Source organism: Chiloscyllium plagiosum, chromosome 18, assembly GCF_004010195.1.
Source record: "Chiloscyllium plagiosum isolate BGI_BamShark_2017 chromosome 18, ASM401019v2, whole genome shotgun sequence".
In the NCBI taxonomy this organism is placed as follows: Eukaryota; Metazoa; Chordata; class Chondrichthyes; order Orectolobiformes; family Hemiscylliidae; genus Chiloscyllium; species Chiloscyllium plagiosum.
Window position 1 is genome coordinate 7,924,097 of NC_057727.1, and position 12,717 is coordinate 7,936,813.

Below are 12,717 nucleotides of genomic sequence, written 5' to 3' on the forward strand. Positions count from 1 at the left end.
TGTCTCACAAACTTGATTGAGTTTTTTGAAGAAGCAACAAAGAAGATTGATGAGGGCAGAGCAGTAGATGTGATCTATATGGACTTCAGTAAGGTGTTCGACAAGGTTCTCCATGGGAGACTGATTAGCAAGGTTAGAACTAGCCATTTGGATACAGAACTGGCTCAGAGGTAGAAGACCTCTGGTGGTGGAGGGTTGTTTTTCAGACTGGAGGCTTGTGAACAATGGAGTGGCACAAGGATCGGTGCTGGGTCCTCTACTTTTTGTCATTTATATAAGTGATTTGGATGCGAGCATAAGAGATACAGTTAATAAGTTTGCAGATGACACCAAAATTGGAGGTGTAGTGGACAGCAAAGAAGGTTACCGCAGTTTACAACAGGATCTTGATGAGATGGGCCAATGGGCCGAGAAATGGCAGGTTGACTTTAATTCAGATAAATGAGAGGTAGTGCATTTTGGAAAGCAAATCTTAGCAGGACTTATACACTTAATGGTAAGGTCCTCGAGTGTTGCTGAACAAAGAGACCTTGGAGTGCGGGTTCATAGCTCCTTGAAAGTAGAGTCACAGGTAGGTACGATAGTGAAGGCGGCGTTTGGTAGGCCTTCCTTTATTGGTCAGATTATTGAGTACAGGAGTTGGAAGGTCATATTGCAGCTGTACAGGACATTGGTTAGGCCACTGTTGGAATATTGCGTGCAATTCTGGTCTCCTTCCCATCAGGAAGATGTTGTGAAACTTGAAAGGGTTCAGAAAAACTTAACAAGGATATTGCCACGGTTGGAGGATTTGAGCTATCGGGGGAGGTTGAACAGGCTGGGGCGACCTTACAGAGGTTTACAAAATTATGAGGGGCATGGATAGGATAAATAGGCAAAGTTTTTTCCCTGGGGTGAGGGGAGTCCGGAACTAGAGGGCATAGGTTTAGGGTGAGAGGGGAAAGACATAAAAGGGACCTAAGGGGCAACTTTTTCACGCAGAAGATGGTAAGTGTGTGGAATGAGCTGCCAGAGGAAGTGGTGGAGGCTGGTACAATTGCAACATTTAAAAGGCATTTGGATGGGTACATGAATAGGAAGGGTTTGGAGGGATATTGGCTGGGTGCTGGCAGGTGGGACTAGATTGAGTTGGGATATCGGTTTGACATGGACGGGTTGGACCAAAGGGTCTGTTTCCATGCTGTACATCTCTCTGACTCTATAACAGACTGATGAAATCAGCATAACGTAAATTATAAGAGCAGAATTGGGCTTTTCAGCAAACAGTCTGCTCCACCATTCAATGAGATCATGGCTGATCTAATAAGCCTGAACTCCACTCTGCCTTTTTCCCATAAACCACAATGCCCATACTGATTAAAACTCTCTCAACCTTGAATATACTTAATAACCCAGCCTCCCAACAGCCCTCTGTGATCAAGAATTCCAGATTTACTACACTCAGAAAAAAAATTCTTCCAATGTCTGAATGTGCATCCTCTTATTCTTATTGAGATTATGCCTTCTAATGCTAGACACTCAAGGAAAAACAATTTTTCTGCATTTTAATAATATTCAGCTTTTCTATTCTTCCTGTCAAAGTGCATAATCTCATTTTCTGACATTATATTCAATCTGCCAAGCTTTTACTCACTCATTTAACATGTCTTTAACTCTGCAAACTGTTTGCATAAACTTAACCACTTCCGTGCCCAACCTTTGTCATCTGCAAAATATATTGTAAATAGTGACCCCAGTATTAATCACAAAAAGCCTCTTGTTTCTGTTACAGTATTATGCCCCCACATGCATTTTGAACAAATCCATCCTAACATTTTACCATTGACACAAAGGAAGTTTGGGGTTTAAAATATATGACTAGAAAATTTAACGAATTGTTTAGGCAAAAAGTGCTGAAGACCCTGGAGGCATAACCAAATACAGATGAATTCTGAACCAACAGAAACTTTTAAGGATTGTTGAAAGCTTGATAAAATGTCACTTTAGAGAAGACCTGGTGATGTGGAGGTGCAGGTACTATGGAATAACAGTGGATAAGAGACTAGACAGATGAAAATATGGCTGCCAATGAACTAAGTAACAGAAAAGATAAGCTTTTTGTGGGGGCTATGGAGGAGTATACTATGGTCTCAAGGAGAAAAATTAAAGAGATAGGATACAGAAGGCATTCAAAAATATTTAAACGAGAGAATGAAAACTTCAAAATTCAAAGTAGTTGGGGGTAGTGTGGACAGATAATTGGCTTATTAGCAGGAAACATGATTCTTTTTCAGACTGTCAACTAATACCCAGTGCTGGGTCCACAACAGTTTTGAATACCTATTAATGACTTGGGAGGAAGGAACTAAATGCACTGTAGCCAAATTTTCAGATGACAAAAATAGGTGAAAAAGCAGGTTGTGAGAAGGAAACAAATAGTTTGCAAAGAGATTTTGATAAGTTAGGTAAAAGTGGCATTATGTGGGAAAATGCAAAATTGCTCACTTTGAACCAGGAAGCGAAAGAGCAGAATATTAATTAAATGGAGAAAAACTTAAAGCTGCAACACAGACTTGTGCACAAAACCTAGAAAGCTAGCACATAGATGCAACAGATAATCAGGTTGGAATATTCGCCCTTACTTCAAGGATGTTTAAGTATCAGGGTTGGGAAGTCTTACTGCAAATATAAAGGTGCTGGTGAGACTACATCGACTATTTAAAGCAGTTTTGGGCCCCTTATTTAAAGGAAAAATGCCATTTTATTGGAGACAGTTCAGAGATGGTTCATTAGGACTATCCCTAGGAGGAAGGGATGGTCTCATATGCAAAGGCTAACAGATTAGGACTCTACTCAGAGGAATTTAGATGAATGAGACAGTCTCGTTGAAACAAGCCCCTTAAGAATCCTATGTTTCAAGGAGATTGTGTCTCATTCAGATAAATTCCTGTGAATAGAGTCCAAATCCATCAGCCTTTGCGTATGAGACAATCCCTCCATACTAGGAATAATCCTCGTGACCCACCCCTGAATTGCCTCCAATAAAATCCTTAAGGGGCTTGATAGGGGAAAAAACAGAGAGGAGGTTTCCATTACCTGAGTGTGTCCAGGCTCCAAGAGCATAATTTCAGAATAAAGGGGCATCAAATTTAAGATTGAAACGAGGAGAGATTTCTTCTCTCAGAAGAGTGTTTTTGGAACTCCTTCGCACAGAGCTGCATGGATCCTAACATGGCTAAGTAAAGGACTTTTTAAGGAACTGATCCTGGGTCTCGTACACTTTATATGCAGTCTTCCTGATTTGGAATACTTAAGGGACACTACTCCTGAAAAAAGTATGATAGAAAGATTCCTGATCAGTATGTGAATCATGGGTTATGTGGGGCTTGAGGGGACTAATGGTTTACTTCTATTCCCATTTCTTATGGCCTAAGACAACTTATTGGTCAGAAGCAACTGAAGAAAACTTAGGGTACTCGATAAGTAAACAGGGTAGGCGAAAGTGAGTACTGCAGAGTGTGGTGTTGGAAAAGCACAGCAGATCAGGCAGCGTCGGAGCAGGAAAATCGACATTTCGGGCAAAAGCTCTTCATCAGGAATGAGACTGGGAGCCTCAGGGGTGGAGAGATGAATGGAAGAGGGGATGTAGCTGGGAGAGCAATAGGTGGATGAAGGTGAGGATAAAGGTGATAGGTTGATGGGGAGGGTGGACCCTATAGGTGGGAAGGAAGATGAACAGATGGGACATGTCATGAGAATGGTGCTGAGCTGGAAGACTGGAACTGGGATAAGGTGGGAGGAGGGGAAATTGGTGAAATCTACATTGATGCCATAGGGTTAGAGGGTCCCCAGGCAGAAGATAAGGCGTTCTTTCTCTAGGTGTCGGAGGCAGCCCAGGACCTGCATATGTCCTTGGCAGAGTGGGAGGGGGAGTTAAAAGTGTTCGGCCACAGAGTGGTGGGGTTGGTTGGTGCGGGTGTCCCAGAGATGTTCTCTGAAGTGCTCTGCGAGTAGGAGTAGCAGAGTTTAGATAAAGCTGGGATGAAGAGCTGGCCTAATGAAAGCCATGTTGTTAATATTAATTGTTGCAAAAACCCACAAATTCATGGATTCACTTGTTTCCCTGCAAAAAAGGACATCTGTCAAAGAGCTAAATGGTTGATTCTCAACGGGCAATCAGGGATGAGCTGGGCCAGCTAACGACTCTAAAACAAAAGGGACGTACACAGATAGAATCAGTGATGAGGATTGGGATTTTTGCAGTGGCAACCAAGACAACAGCTTTAGTCTTTCAGACATATTAACTGGACGCTACTGAACGCGAATACTGTATTGTCAGATATGTTGTATTTTTGATGAGGTATTAAATTGAGCAGTCATCCAACTTCACCAGCTCAGATGTAAAAGATTCCGAGCCAACATCTTTCTGTACAGAGCATTTCACGTTCAATGTGTGCAAGTTCATTTAAAAATAACTGGCACAAGTTTTGTTTAAAAATATGAATTAAATCAACTGAGTATTTAACAATTCAGGTTCCTAAAATATGATATGGCATCACATGAGTTTACAATATTACCTCTTCAACTTTCAGCTTACCTTAACACCCTCCCCCTGCAAAAGATAAGTGGCTTTAAATCTTCCACCGTTACTGTATTGTAATTCCACACTGGATAGATCATACCTACTGCAACAAACGTCAGATAGATTTTCTGTTTCATAGTTGTCATATTCAGCCACAGTTAGTATGTCAGATTTCATTCATCAGACTATCTCAAATTAGCTTACAAATTAGGGACTGAAAGAACACCTCCCTAGCACCATGGCATGGGTAGGATCAGACCTATAGGTCTCAAAAACAAAATACCTTTGCCCCCCATACTATAGCAGTCCTGGAAATGTAATTAACCAAGGCATCGCAGGATGAACAAAACATCTGTTCAGTACTTAAGAGTTGCACAACAAACATTTTGTTTTATAAATGCACTCAAATCTTACCATCACTGCCACTAGGCTGGGAAGACATTTTCAAGATGACAATAACATTGGCAAGATTAGAGTGGTGCTGGAAAAGCACAGCAGGTCAGGCAGCATCCGAGGAGCAGGCTGCCTGACCTGCTGTGCTTTTCCACCACCACTCTAATCTAGACTGATTTCCAGCATCTACAGTCCTCACGTTTGCCCAACATTGGCAAGCTTTTTAATAAAGAATTTGCTTTTATAGATTTGCATATTTTGTCTTAAAAGTGTGGGCACAGCCAATGAATTACTCTAGGCAAAGCGTTGGCAAACAATAACTATTTGATTATTTCACAGAATTTAAGCATTGCTACCTGCTCACTATCCCTAACTGTCCTAAAGATATTTAATTTAAATATAAAAAGGCATCTAATAATCCAGGTCCCTTTTTATTGCTGTTGGCAGATAGAGGAATGATGCTCTATATTAGACAGTGCAGAACTTTAAACAGGGCTTCAATTTACTGCACTAACATGACATGTGCCACAGGTCTTATAACCCATATTTTTTCCAGATTCAAGTGAAATCTTTAATAAACTCAATTACTCAACAGTTTAGAGGCATAGATAAATTGGGCCCATGTTACCAGAAAGTATTTCCCTGGGATGGGGTAGTCCAGAACTAGAGGACATAAATTTAGGGTGAGAGGGGAAACATTTAAGAGACCACAGTGGTAGCTTTTTCACACGGGATGGTGCATGTATGGAATGAGCTGCCAGATGAAGTGGTGGAGGCTGGTACAATACAGTATTTAAAAAGTATCTGGATGGGTATATGAATTAGAAGGGTTGAGAGGGATTTGGACCAAGTACAGGCAAATAGGACCTGGTCGGCATGGACCAGTTGGACCAAAAGGTTTGTTCTGTGCTGTACATCTCTATGACTCTAAATAGACTCTCTCAAATCTGATGAATTATGAGGGCACCCGAAGGAAACCCACATAGACACGGGGAGAATGTGCAAACTCCACACAGACAGTCACCAAGGCTGGAATTGAACCTGGGACCCTGGTGCTGTAAGGCAGCAGTGCAAAATACTGAGCCACCATGCGACCCAAGGTAGTGACTTCCACCCAGCAGAAAACTTACAACATGATATCTGATTATGTTCTTACAATCTACAAGGTCAGGCCATGATCACCATTTTTACATGTCATTTAATTACTTGGGCTCTTCATAAGACCATTGTGTACAAACTCCAACAAGGATTACACAAATATTTACTCATCAGGAAGATGTCAAAAGGTCAAGATTGGTCAAATCAAAACTACACAGTGCAGAATTCAGGTCTAGTACGCTTCAATAACCACTGAAAATGGGCATTTAGGAAATCTTTAAAAGAACCAGCATAAAATAATTGGATTGCTGACTGTGGACCCACACTGGTTCTCAAGCAAATACACAGTAGGCGATAAATAAAGAAACTTGCTCAGCAAAGCAAATAATAGAGGCCTGTTACTGTAACAAAGTTTCTGTCACAAACCAATAAGTTCTGTAAGAGAGTTGCATTATTCATTAGCCAAAGCAACAAAACACTAAAATTTAAATTGTTACAAAGAAGTTATGCTGTCCAAACTGGCTGGGTCAGCTAGGACTATCACACCTTAACATAATGGGAAAATTAGTAAAATAGATCCTAAATGAACTCAGCATTAATTGGTGTAGACTTAAGCAAATTTCATTGCAATAAAGATTTGTATCAAGAACTTGTTTTCTTATTCTGATGAGTAAATTGTAGAACCTGGTTCTATACTAAAACATATTTAACAATACATTAGTTTCTCAATTACCCTTAAAGACAGCTTTCAAAGGAAATTATCAAAAGCTTGGCCTTCCTAATAGGCAACACCACACACTCATTGGAGATCAAATATTTCCAGTAAATACAAACTGGTGAAAGGGTCTACTCAAGTCTAATTTACTGGATCATCCAATTAGGTACTCGTATTTTTTTTAAAAAGCTACAAAAATGAAAGGATCAGTGTTTTTATTAAAACAATCCACGAGGAAATCTCTGACCATTTAAGATAGTGGCACGGTCGCACAAGTAGGAAATGAGACTCGAATTCATTGTTAATTCAACAAACAAATATGAACCAGCCTCATCACTTTAACTGAGGAATTGAATAAAGGGAAACAACATTCAAGCGGAGATAGAGGTGTTCTTAACCTTTTCTCCCAATTTACTAAACAACCTCACCTCAAAGATGCTGCAGGAAATAAGGAATTAATTTTTAATGTAGAATTTAGTTATTCGGGGATAAGGTTTGTGTTTATAAACATGTTCAATGTGGTGTTTTAATAAAGATGATTTGCTTACCCGGACTAAGCTTTTTATTTTCTCTCTTTCCTCTGTCTCGACAGCTCTTTCTTTGTTCTCTGACGTTAGAAAATGGCGGCCTTCTTCCCGCGAACAACAGTCCTGAGCTGGAGATGGGGGAGGGGAGGGGCGGAATCATCTCCGCCCCCTCGTTTCCCATTGGCTTACAGGACCGAGAGGGCGTGGCCTTTTCACCCATTTACCGCACCCCGCCCCAGCAACTGCACTCCGATTGGTAGATGATGAAACAACCTCGGTGACTATTGGCTGATCCGGGAAAGCGAGGACGTCATTGCTGTTAACGGTTTATTTAAATGATCAGCTTTTTTTAAACTTCCTTATTACCCCCCCCCCCCCCCCCCAAACACACATATTGAAGAGAGCAGAAGGTCAGTTTAGAATTGTACGTCGGTTCCTAATTTTCCAATTTCCACTTTTAAAGGGCATGCTTTTTAACTTAAAATAAAAAGCTCTGGGAGCTGGAGGTCTGAAACCAGTAAATTCAGATATTGCTGGAAAAATTGAGCAACATTTGCGGCAAAAAAATGTCATTGTTTGAAGCCCAGTGACCCTTCAGAACATTTCACATCATTTTTAATTTATAGTGATATTAACACCAATATCTGCAGCATTTTGCTTTTATGCTTGCTTACATATTGTTTTACTGCATAATGTAAACAGCTTGCATTTAGATGTTGTTTGATATTAACAGAACAAACACCAACATGCTCTGATTTTCAACATCTGCAGTATTTTGCTTTTGTTTATTTGTTGTATTTGGTATAATTTAAAGCCCTTTCCCCAACTCTTCTCGAGAGTGACGTGCATTTATATAAGATTAAAAGACATAATGCCTCAATTATAATGATGTTAGCATAAGAAACACCGATATCTTTGGATTTCCAACATCTGCAGTTTAATTTTGCTGAATTTATGCATAATTTAAACCTCTCTCCTCAGCATCAACTTGTACTTCGACAGTGCTCAAAAGAACAATTTCTCATTTATAATGAATGGACGTTGTACTATAATTAGGGGGTGATTTTATAGAAGGAGAATTATTTAGTAACCATTTAAAATTTCAAAGTGTAGACATGGAAAGAGTGGTTAAAGCAATCATATAGCGAAATGGATTCCTATTTAGATTATTATTGTGCAAGGAATACATTTTTAAAACCCTAATGCATAGCAATCACAATTGAGTCACCATTGGTGGTCCCTAGCAGAAGAGGTTGACTCTTCCACTCTCTGGGTGAGTCTGTAGGTGGCTGTACAGCCCAATGCAGCTTCTGTAGATTCTGCCACACTTTGGGCAGTAGGTGATCGTGGGAACAGAAGGGTCAGGTGTAGGTTTGGCAAGCGTGGTCCTTACACTGTTTTTGCGAGATAGCACTGAAGAAATCCTGCACATCGTGGTTGTCGGCCATTTGTTGAGTCTCCAGTGCTTTCTCCAACTGCCACCTTTTCTTTATATCCTTGGGTTAATTGTTGGACTTAGGCCTTCAGTTGCCTGTAGGCCTGGCTTTTCTCATCCAAGTGCAGTTGCTGATTTACACTCACAAATGCCATGCACTTCCAGCTTATCAGTTCTTGGATCTCCTGATCATTCTCATCAAACCAGTCTCTGTGTTTCCTGGTTAAGTGACCGACCAGGTTTTTGCAGACATTGATGATAGAGGCCTTAAGGGTGGACCAGAGGATATTAGATTAGATTAGATTACATTACAGTGTGGAAACAGGCCCTTCGGCCCAACAAGTCCACACCGACCTGCCGAAGCGAAACCCATCCATACCCCTACATTTACCCCTACCTAGCACTACAGGCAATTTAGTATGGCCAATTCACCTGACCCTGCACATCTTTGGACTGTGGAAGGAAACCGGAGCACCCGGACGAAACCCACGCAGACATATTGAAATCCTGTGACTTGGTGTTATAGAGTCATAGAGATGTACAGCGTGGAAACAGACCCTTCAGTCCAACCTGTCCATGCCAACCAGATATCCCAACCCAATCTAGTCCCACCTGCCAGCGCCCAGCCCATATCCTTCTAAACTCGTCATATTCATATACCTTTCCAAATGCTTTTTAAATGTTGCAATTGTACCAGCCTCCTTCACATCCTCTGGCAGCTCATTCCATACATGTACCACCCTCTGCTTGAAAAAGTTGCCCCTGAGGTCTCTCTCATATCTTTCCCCTCACCCTAAACCTATGCCCTCTAGTTCTCGGCTCCCCAACCCCAGGGAAAAGACTTTGTCTATGTTGCTAAAGGTCGCTAAGTTTGTGGAGAGGAGCTGGTTGTATGTGGCTATCTTTTCTGGGTCTTTGAGTGCCTCAATTTTAAATTCTTTACAACACTATTTGTATTGTCTCTGCTGTGCCGGTTCAGTATAGGTATGTTAGACTAAGTACAAGTTTTTACATTTTGCTAAACAGATTAAGGAGTCCACTTACTCCTTCAAAAATTCGAACTTAAAAGTAACAATGGGGTACAGAGATGGTTAAGTGACCGACCAGGTTTTTGCAGACATTGATGGAGGCCTTAAGGGTGGACCAGAGGCTATTGAAATCCTGTGACTTGGTGTCATAGAGTCATAGAGATGTACAGCATGGAAACAGACCCTTCAGTCCAACCTGTCCATGCCAACCAGATATCCCAACCCAATCTAGTCCCACCTGCCAGCGCCTGGCCCATATCCCTCTAAACCCTTCATATTCATATACCTTTCCAAATGCTTTTTAAATGTTGCAATTGTACCAGCCTCCTTCACATCCTCTGGCAGCTCATTCCATACATGTACCACCCTCTGCGTGAAAAAGTTGCCCCTGAGGTCTCTCATATCTTTCCCCTCTCACCCTAAACCTATGCCCTCTAGTTCTCGGCTCCCCAACCCCAGGGAAAAGACTTTGTCTATGTTGCTAAAGGTCGCTAAGTTTGTGGAGAGGAGCTGGTTGTATGTGGCTATCTTTTCTGGGTCTTTGAGTGCCTCAATTTTAAATTCTTTACAACACTATTTGTATTGTCTCTGCTGTGCCGGTTCAGTATAGGTATGTTAGACTAAGTACAAGTTTTTACATTTTGCTAAACAGATTAAGGAGTCCACTTACTCCTTCAAAAATTCGAACTTAAAAGTAACAATGGGGTACAGAGATACAAATCAATAAATATAGTGACAAAGGTTAACCAAGCTATATTAAGTTTTACAAAATAGATGGACAGATGTTTGAACTTGTTTGGAGTTCAAACCAGACAACAGTATAAGATAATCACTAACAAATCTAATTGTGAATTAATGAGAAATTAATTCGGGGACCCATGGAACATAAACAGCAGCATTAGGCCAGATTGCCTTTTTGGATGCTGTAAAATTCTGTGTAAATTCAGTCTGTCCTCGTTTTTCTATAGAAATAGCACCAGAGATGTCAATATTGCTCATTGACGTTATAAAACCTACTTAAACATCATTTGTAGATATAATCACAGTTCTAAGTGTTTGAACAGGTTTACAATTTGTCTCAATTCTTGATAGTTAATCTCACTCCTAACAACAGTTTTCTAGCATTAAATAAACTAGTACTATCTTGAAGAAGGAAGTTGTGGCAATATCACATGATGTGATAAGATATCAACTGACAATCGTTCTCCTTTCCAGTTGCTGTGCTTTGTGCTCACTCTGGTTTTGCTGAGCTAGATGTTGCAGCTTCCAAAAACCCCTCATACCAAGCTGCAACCTAAAATTAAATGGAACGCCAAAACAATGTGTAATTGTTTCCTGTTACAACCTGCAGCTATTTGGCACCTATTGCACAGCAAAGCCTCCCAAGATGCTTCACAGGAGAGTTTTTCAACGAAACCTGACACCAAAACACACAAACAGATGCAAAACATAGGCAAAATGGTTGGATTTGGGTTGCACCTTGAAGGAGTAAAGAAAAGTTAAAATACCAGGTTATAGTCCAACAGGTTTAATTAGAAGCACTAGCTTTCAGAGCTCTGCTCCTTCATCAGATGGTTGTGAAATACACGATTGTAGGACACCGCATTTATAGCACATGTTTAGGCACCAATCCTCATGGCACATCACTGATCACAGGCCTCCAGACTGAAAAGCAATCCTCCACCACCACCCTCTGTCTTCTACATTCGAGCCAGTTCTGTATCCAAATGGCTAGTTCTTCCTGTATTCCATGAGATTTAACAAGCCAGTCTCCCATGGGGAACTGTGTTGAATGCCTTATTGAAGTCCATATAGATCATGTCTACCACTCTGCCCTCATCGATCCGCTTTGTTACTTCTTCAAAAAACCCAATCAACGTTCATGTGATATGATTTCTCATGCACAAAACCATGCTGTCTATCCCTAATCAGTCCTTGCTTTTCCAAATACAGTAGCGCCTCGACTTACGAACTTAATCCGTTCCAGGACCCAGTTCGCGAACTGAATCAATTTTTCCCATTGTTCGGATAGCGTGAGAATGTTTGGACGTGAGCAATGAACGATGTTCACAGCGCGCGTGCCAAAGACAAACTAAATGAGATCACCCGGGGCCCGAGAGCTTTTGCGTTCAAAGCGCGCGTAGCAAAGCAGAACAATGAAACCACATGGTCGCACATGGGCATTTTGCATTCGTACCTTGAATTTCGTACGTACGTTGAAGCAAAATTTTACGTACAATTGTGTTCGTAAACCGATTTGTTCGTGAACAGGGTCGTTCGTATGTCGAGGCGTTACTGTACATGTAAATCTGTCCCTCAGGATTCCCTCCAACAACTTGCCCACCAACAATGTCAGGCTCACTGGTCTATAATTCCCTGGCTTTTCCTTACCAACTTTCTGAAATATTGGTACCTCATTAGCTAACCTCCTGTCTTTCAGCACCTCACATGTGACTATCGATGATACAAGTATCTCAGCAAGGGGTCCAGCAATCACTTCCCTATCTTCCCACAAAGTTCTCGGGTACACCTGATCAGGTTCTGAGGGATTTATCCACTTTTGTGTGTTTCAAGACATCCAGCATCACCTCTGTAATATGGACTTTTTCAAGATGTCACCATCTATTTCCCCACATTCTATATCTTCCATGTCCTTCTACACAGTAAACACTCATTTAGTATCTCCCCCATCTCTAGTGGCTCCACACATTGGTTGCTTTGCTGATCTTTGAGGGGAGAAAGTGAGGTCTGCAGATGCTGGAGATCAGAGTTGAAAATGTGTTGCTGGAAAAGCGCAGCAGGTCAGGCAGCATCCAGGGAACAGGAGAATCGACGTTTCGCGCATAAGCCCTTCTTCAGGAATGAGGAAAGTTTGTCTAGCAGGCTAAGATAAAAGGTAGGGAGGAGGGACTTGGGAGAGGGGCGTCGGAAATGCGATAGGTGGAAAGAGGTCAAGGTGA

General features: G+C 41.3%; 1 protein-coding gene and 1 long non-coding RNA gene across 2 annotated transcripts in view; one reads left to right on the forward strand and one right to left on the reverse strand.

The window, feature by feature from the left end:
• Window positions 1-7,424, reverse strand: part of LOC122558827 (inositol hexakisphosphate kinase 2-like) — a 33,861-nt gene extending 26,437 nt beyond the window's left edge. Inside the window, exon 1 of the mRNA XM_043707637.1 lies at window positions 7,316-7,424. The gene's annotated coding sequence lies outside the window, so the exon portion shown is untranslated. The remainder of the gene's footprint in view (window positions 1-7,315) is intronic.
• A 250-nt stretch (window positions 7,425-7,674) lies between these two features.
• LOC122559188 overlaps window positions 7,675-12,717 on the forward strand; it is a 50,207-nt gene continuing 45,164 nt past the window's right edge. Inside the window, exon 1 of the long non-coding RNA XR_006314357.1 lies at window positions 7,675-7,704. This is a non-coding gene — a long non-coding RNA (uncharacterized LOC122559188). The remainder of the gene's footprint in view (window positions 7,705-12,717) is intronic.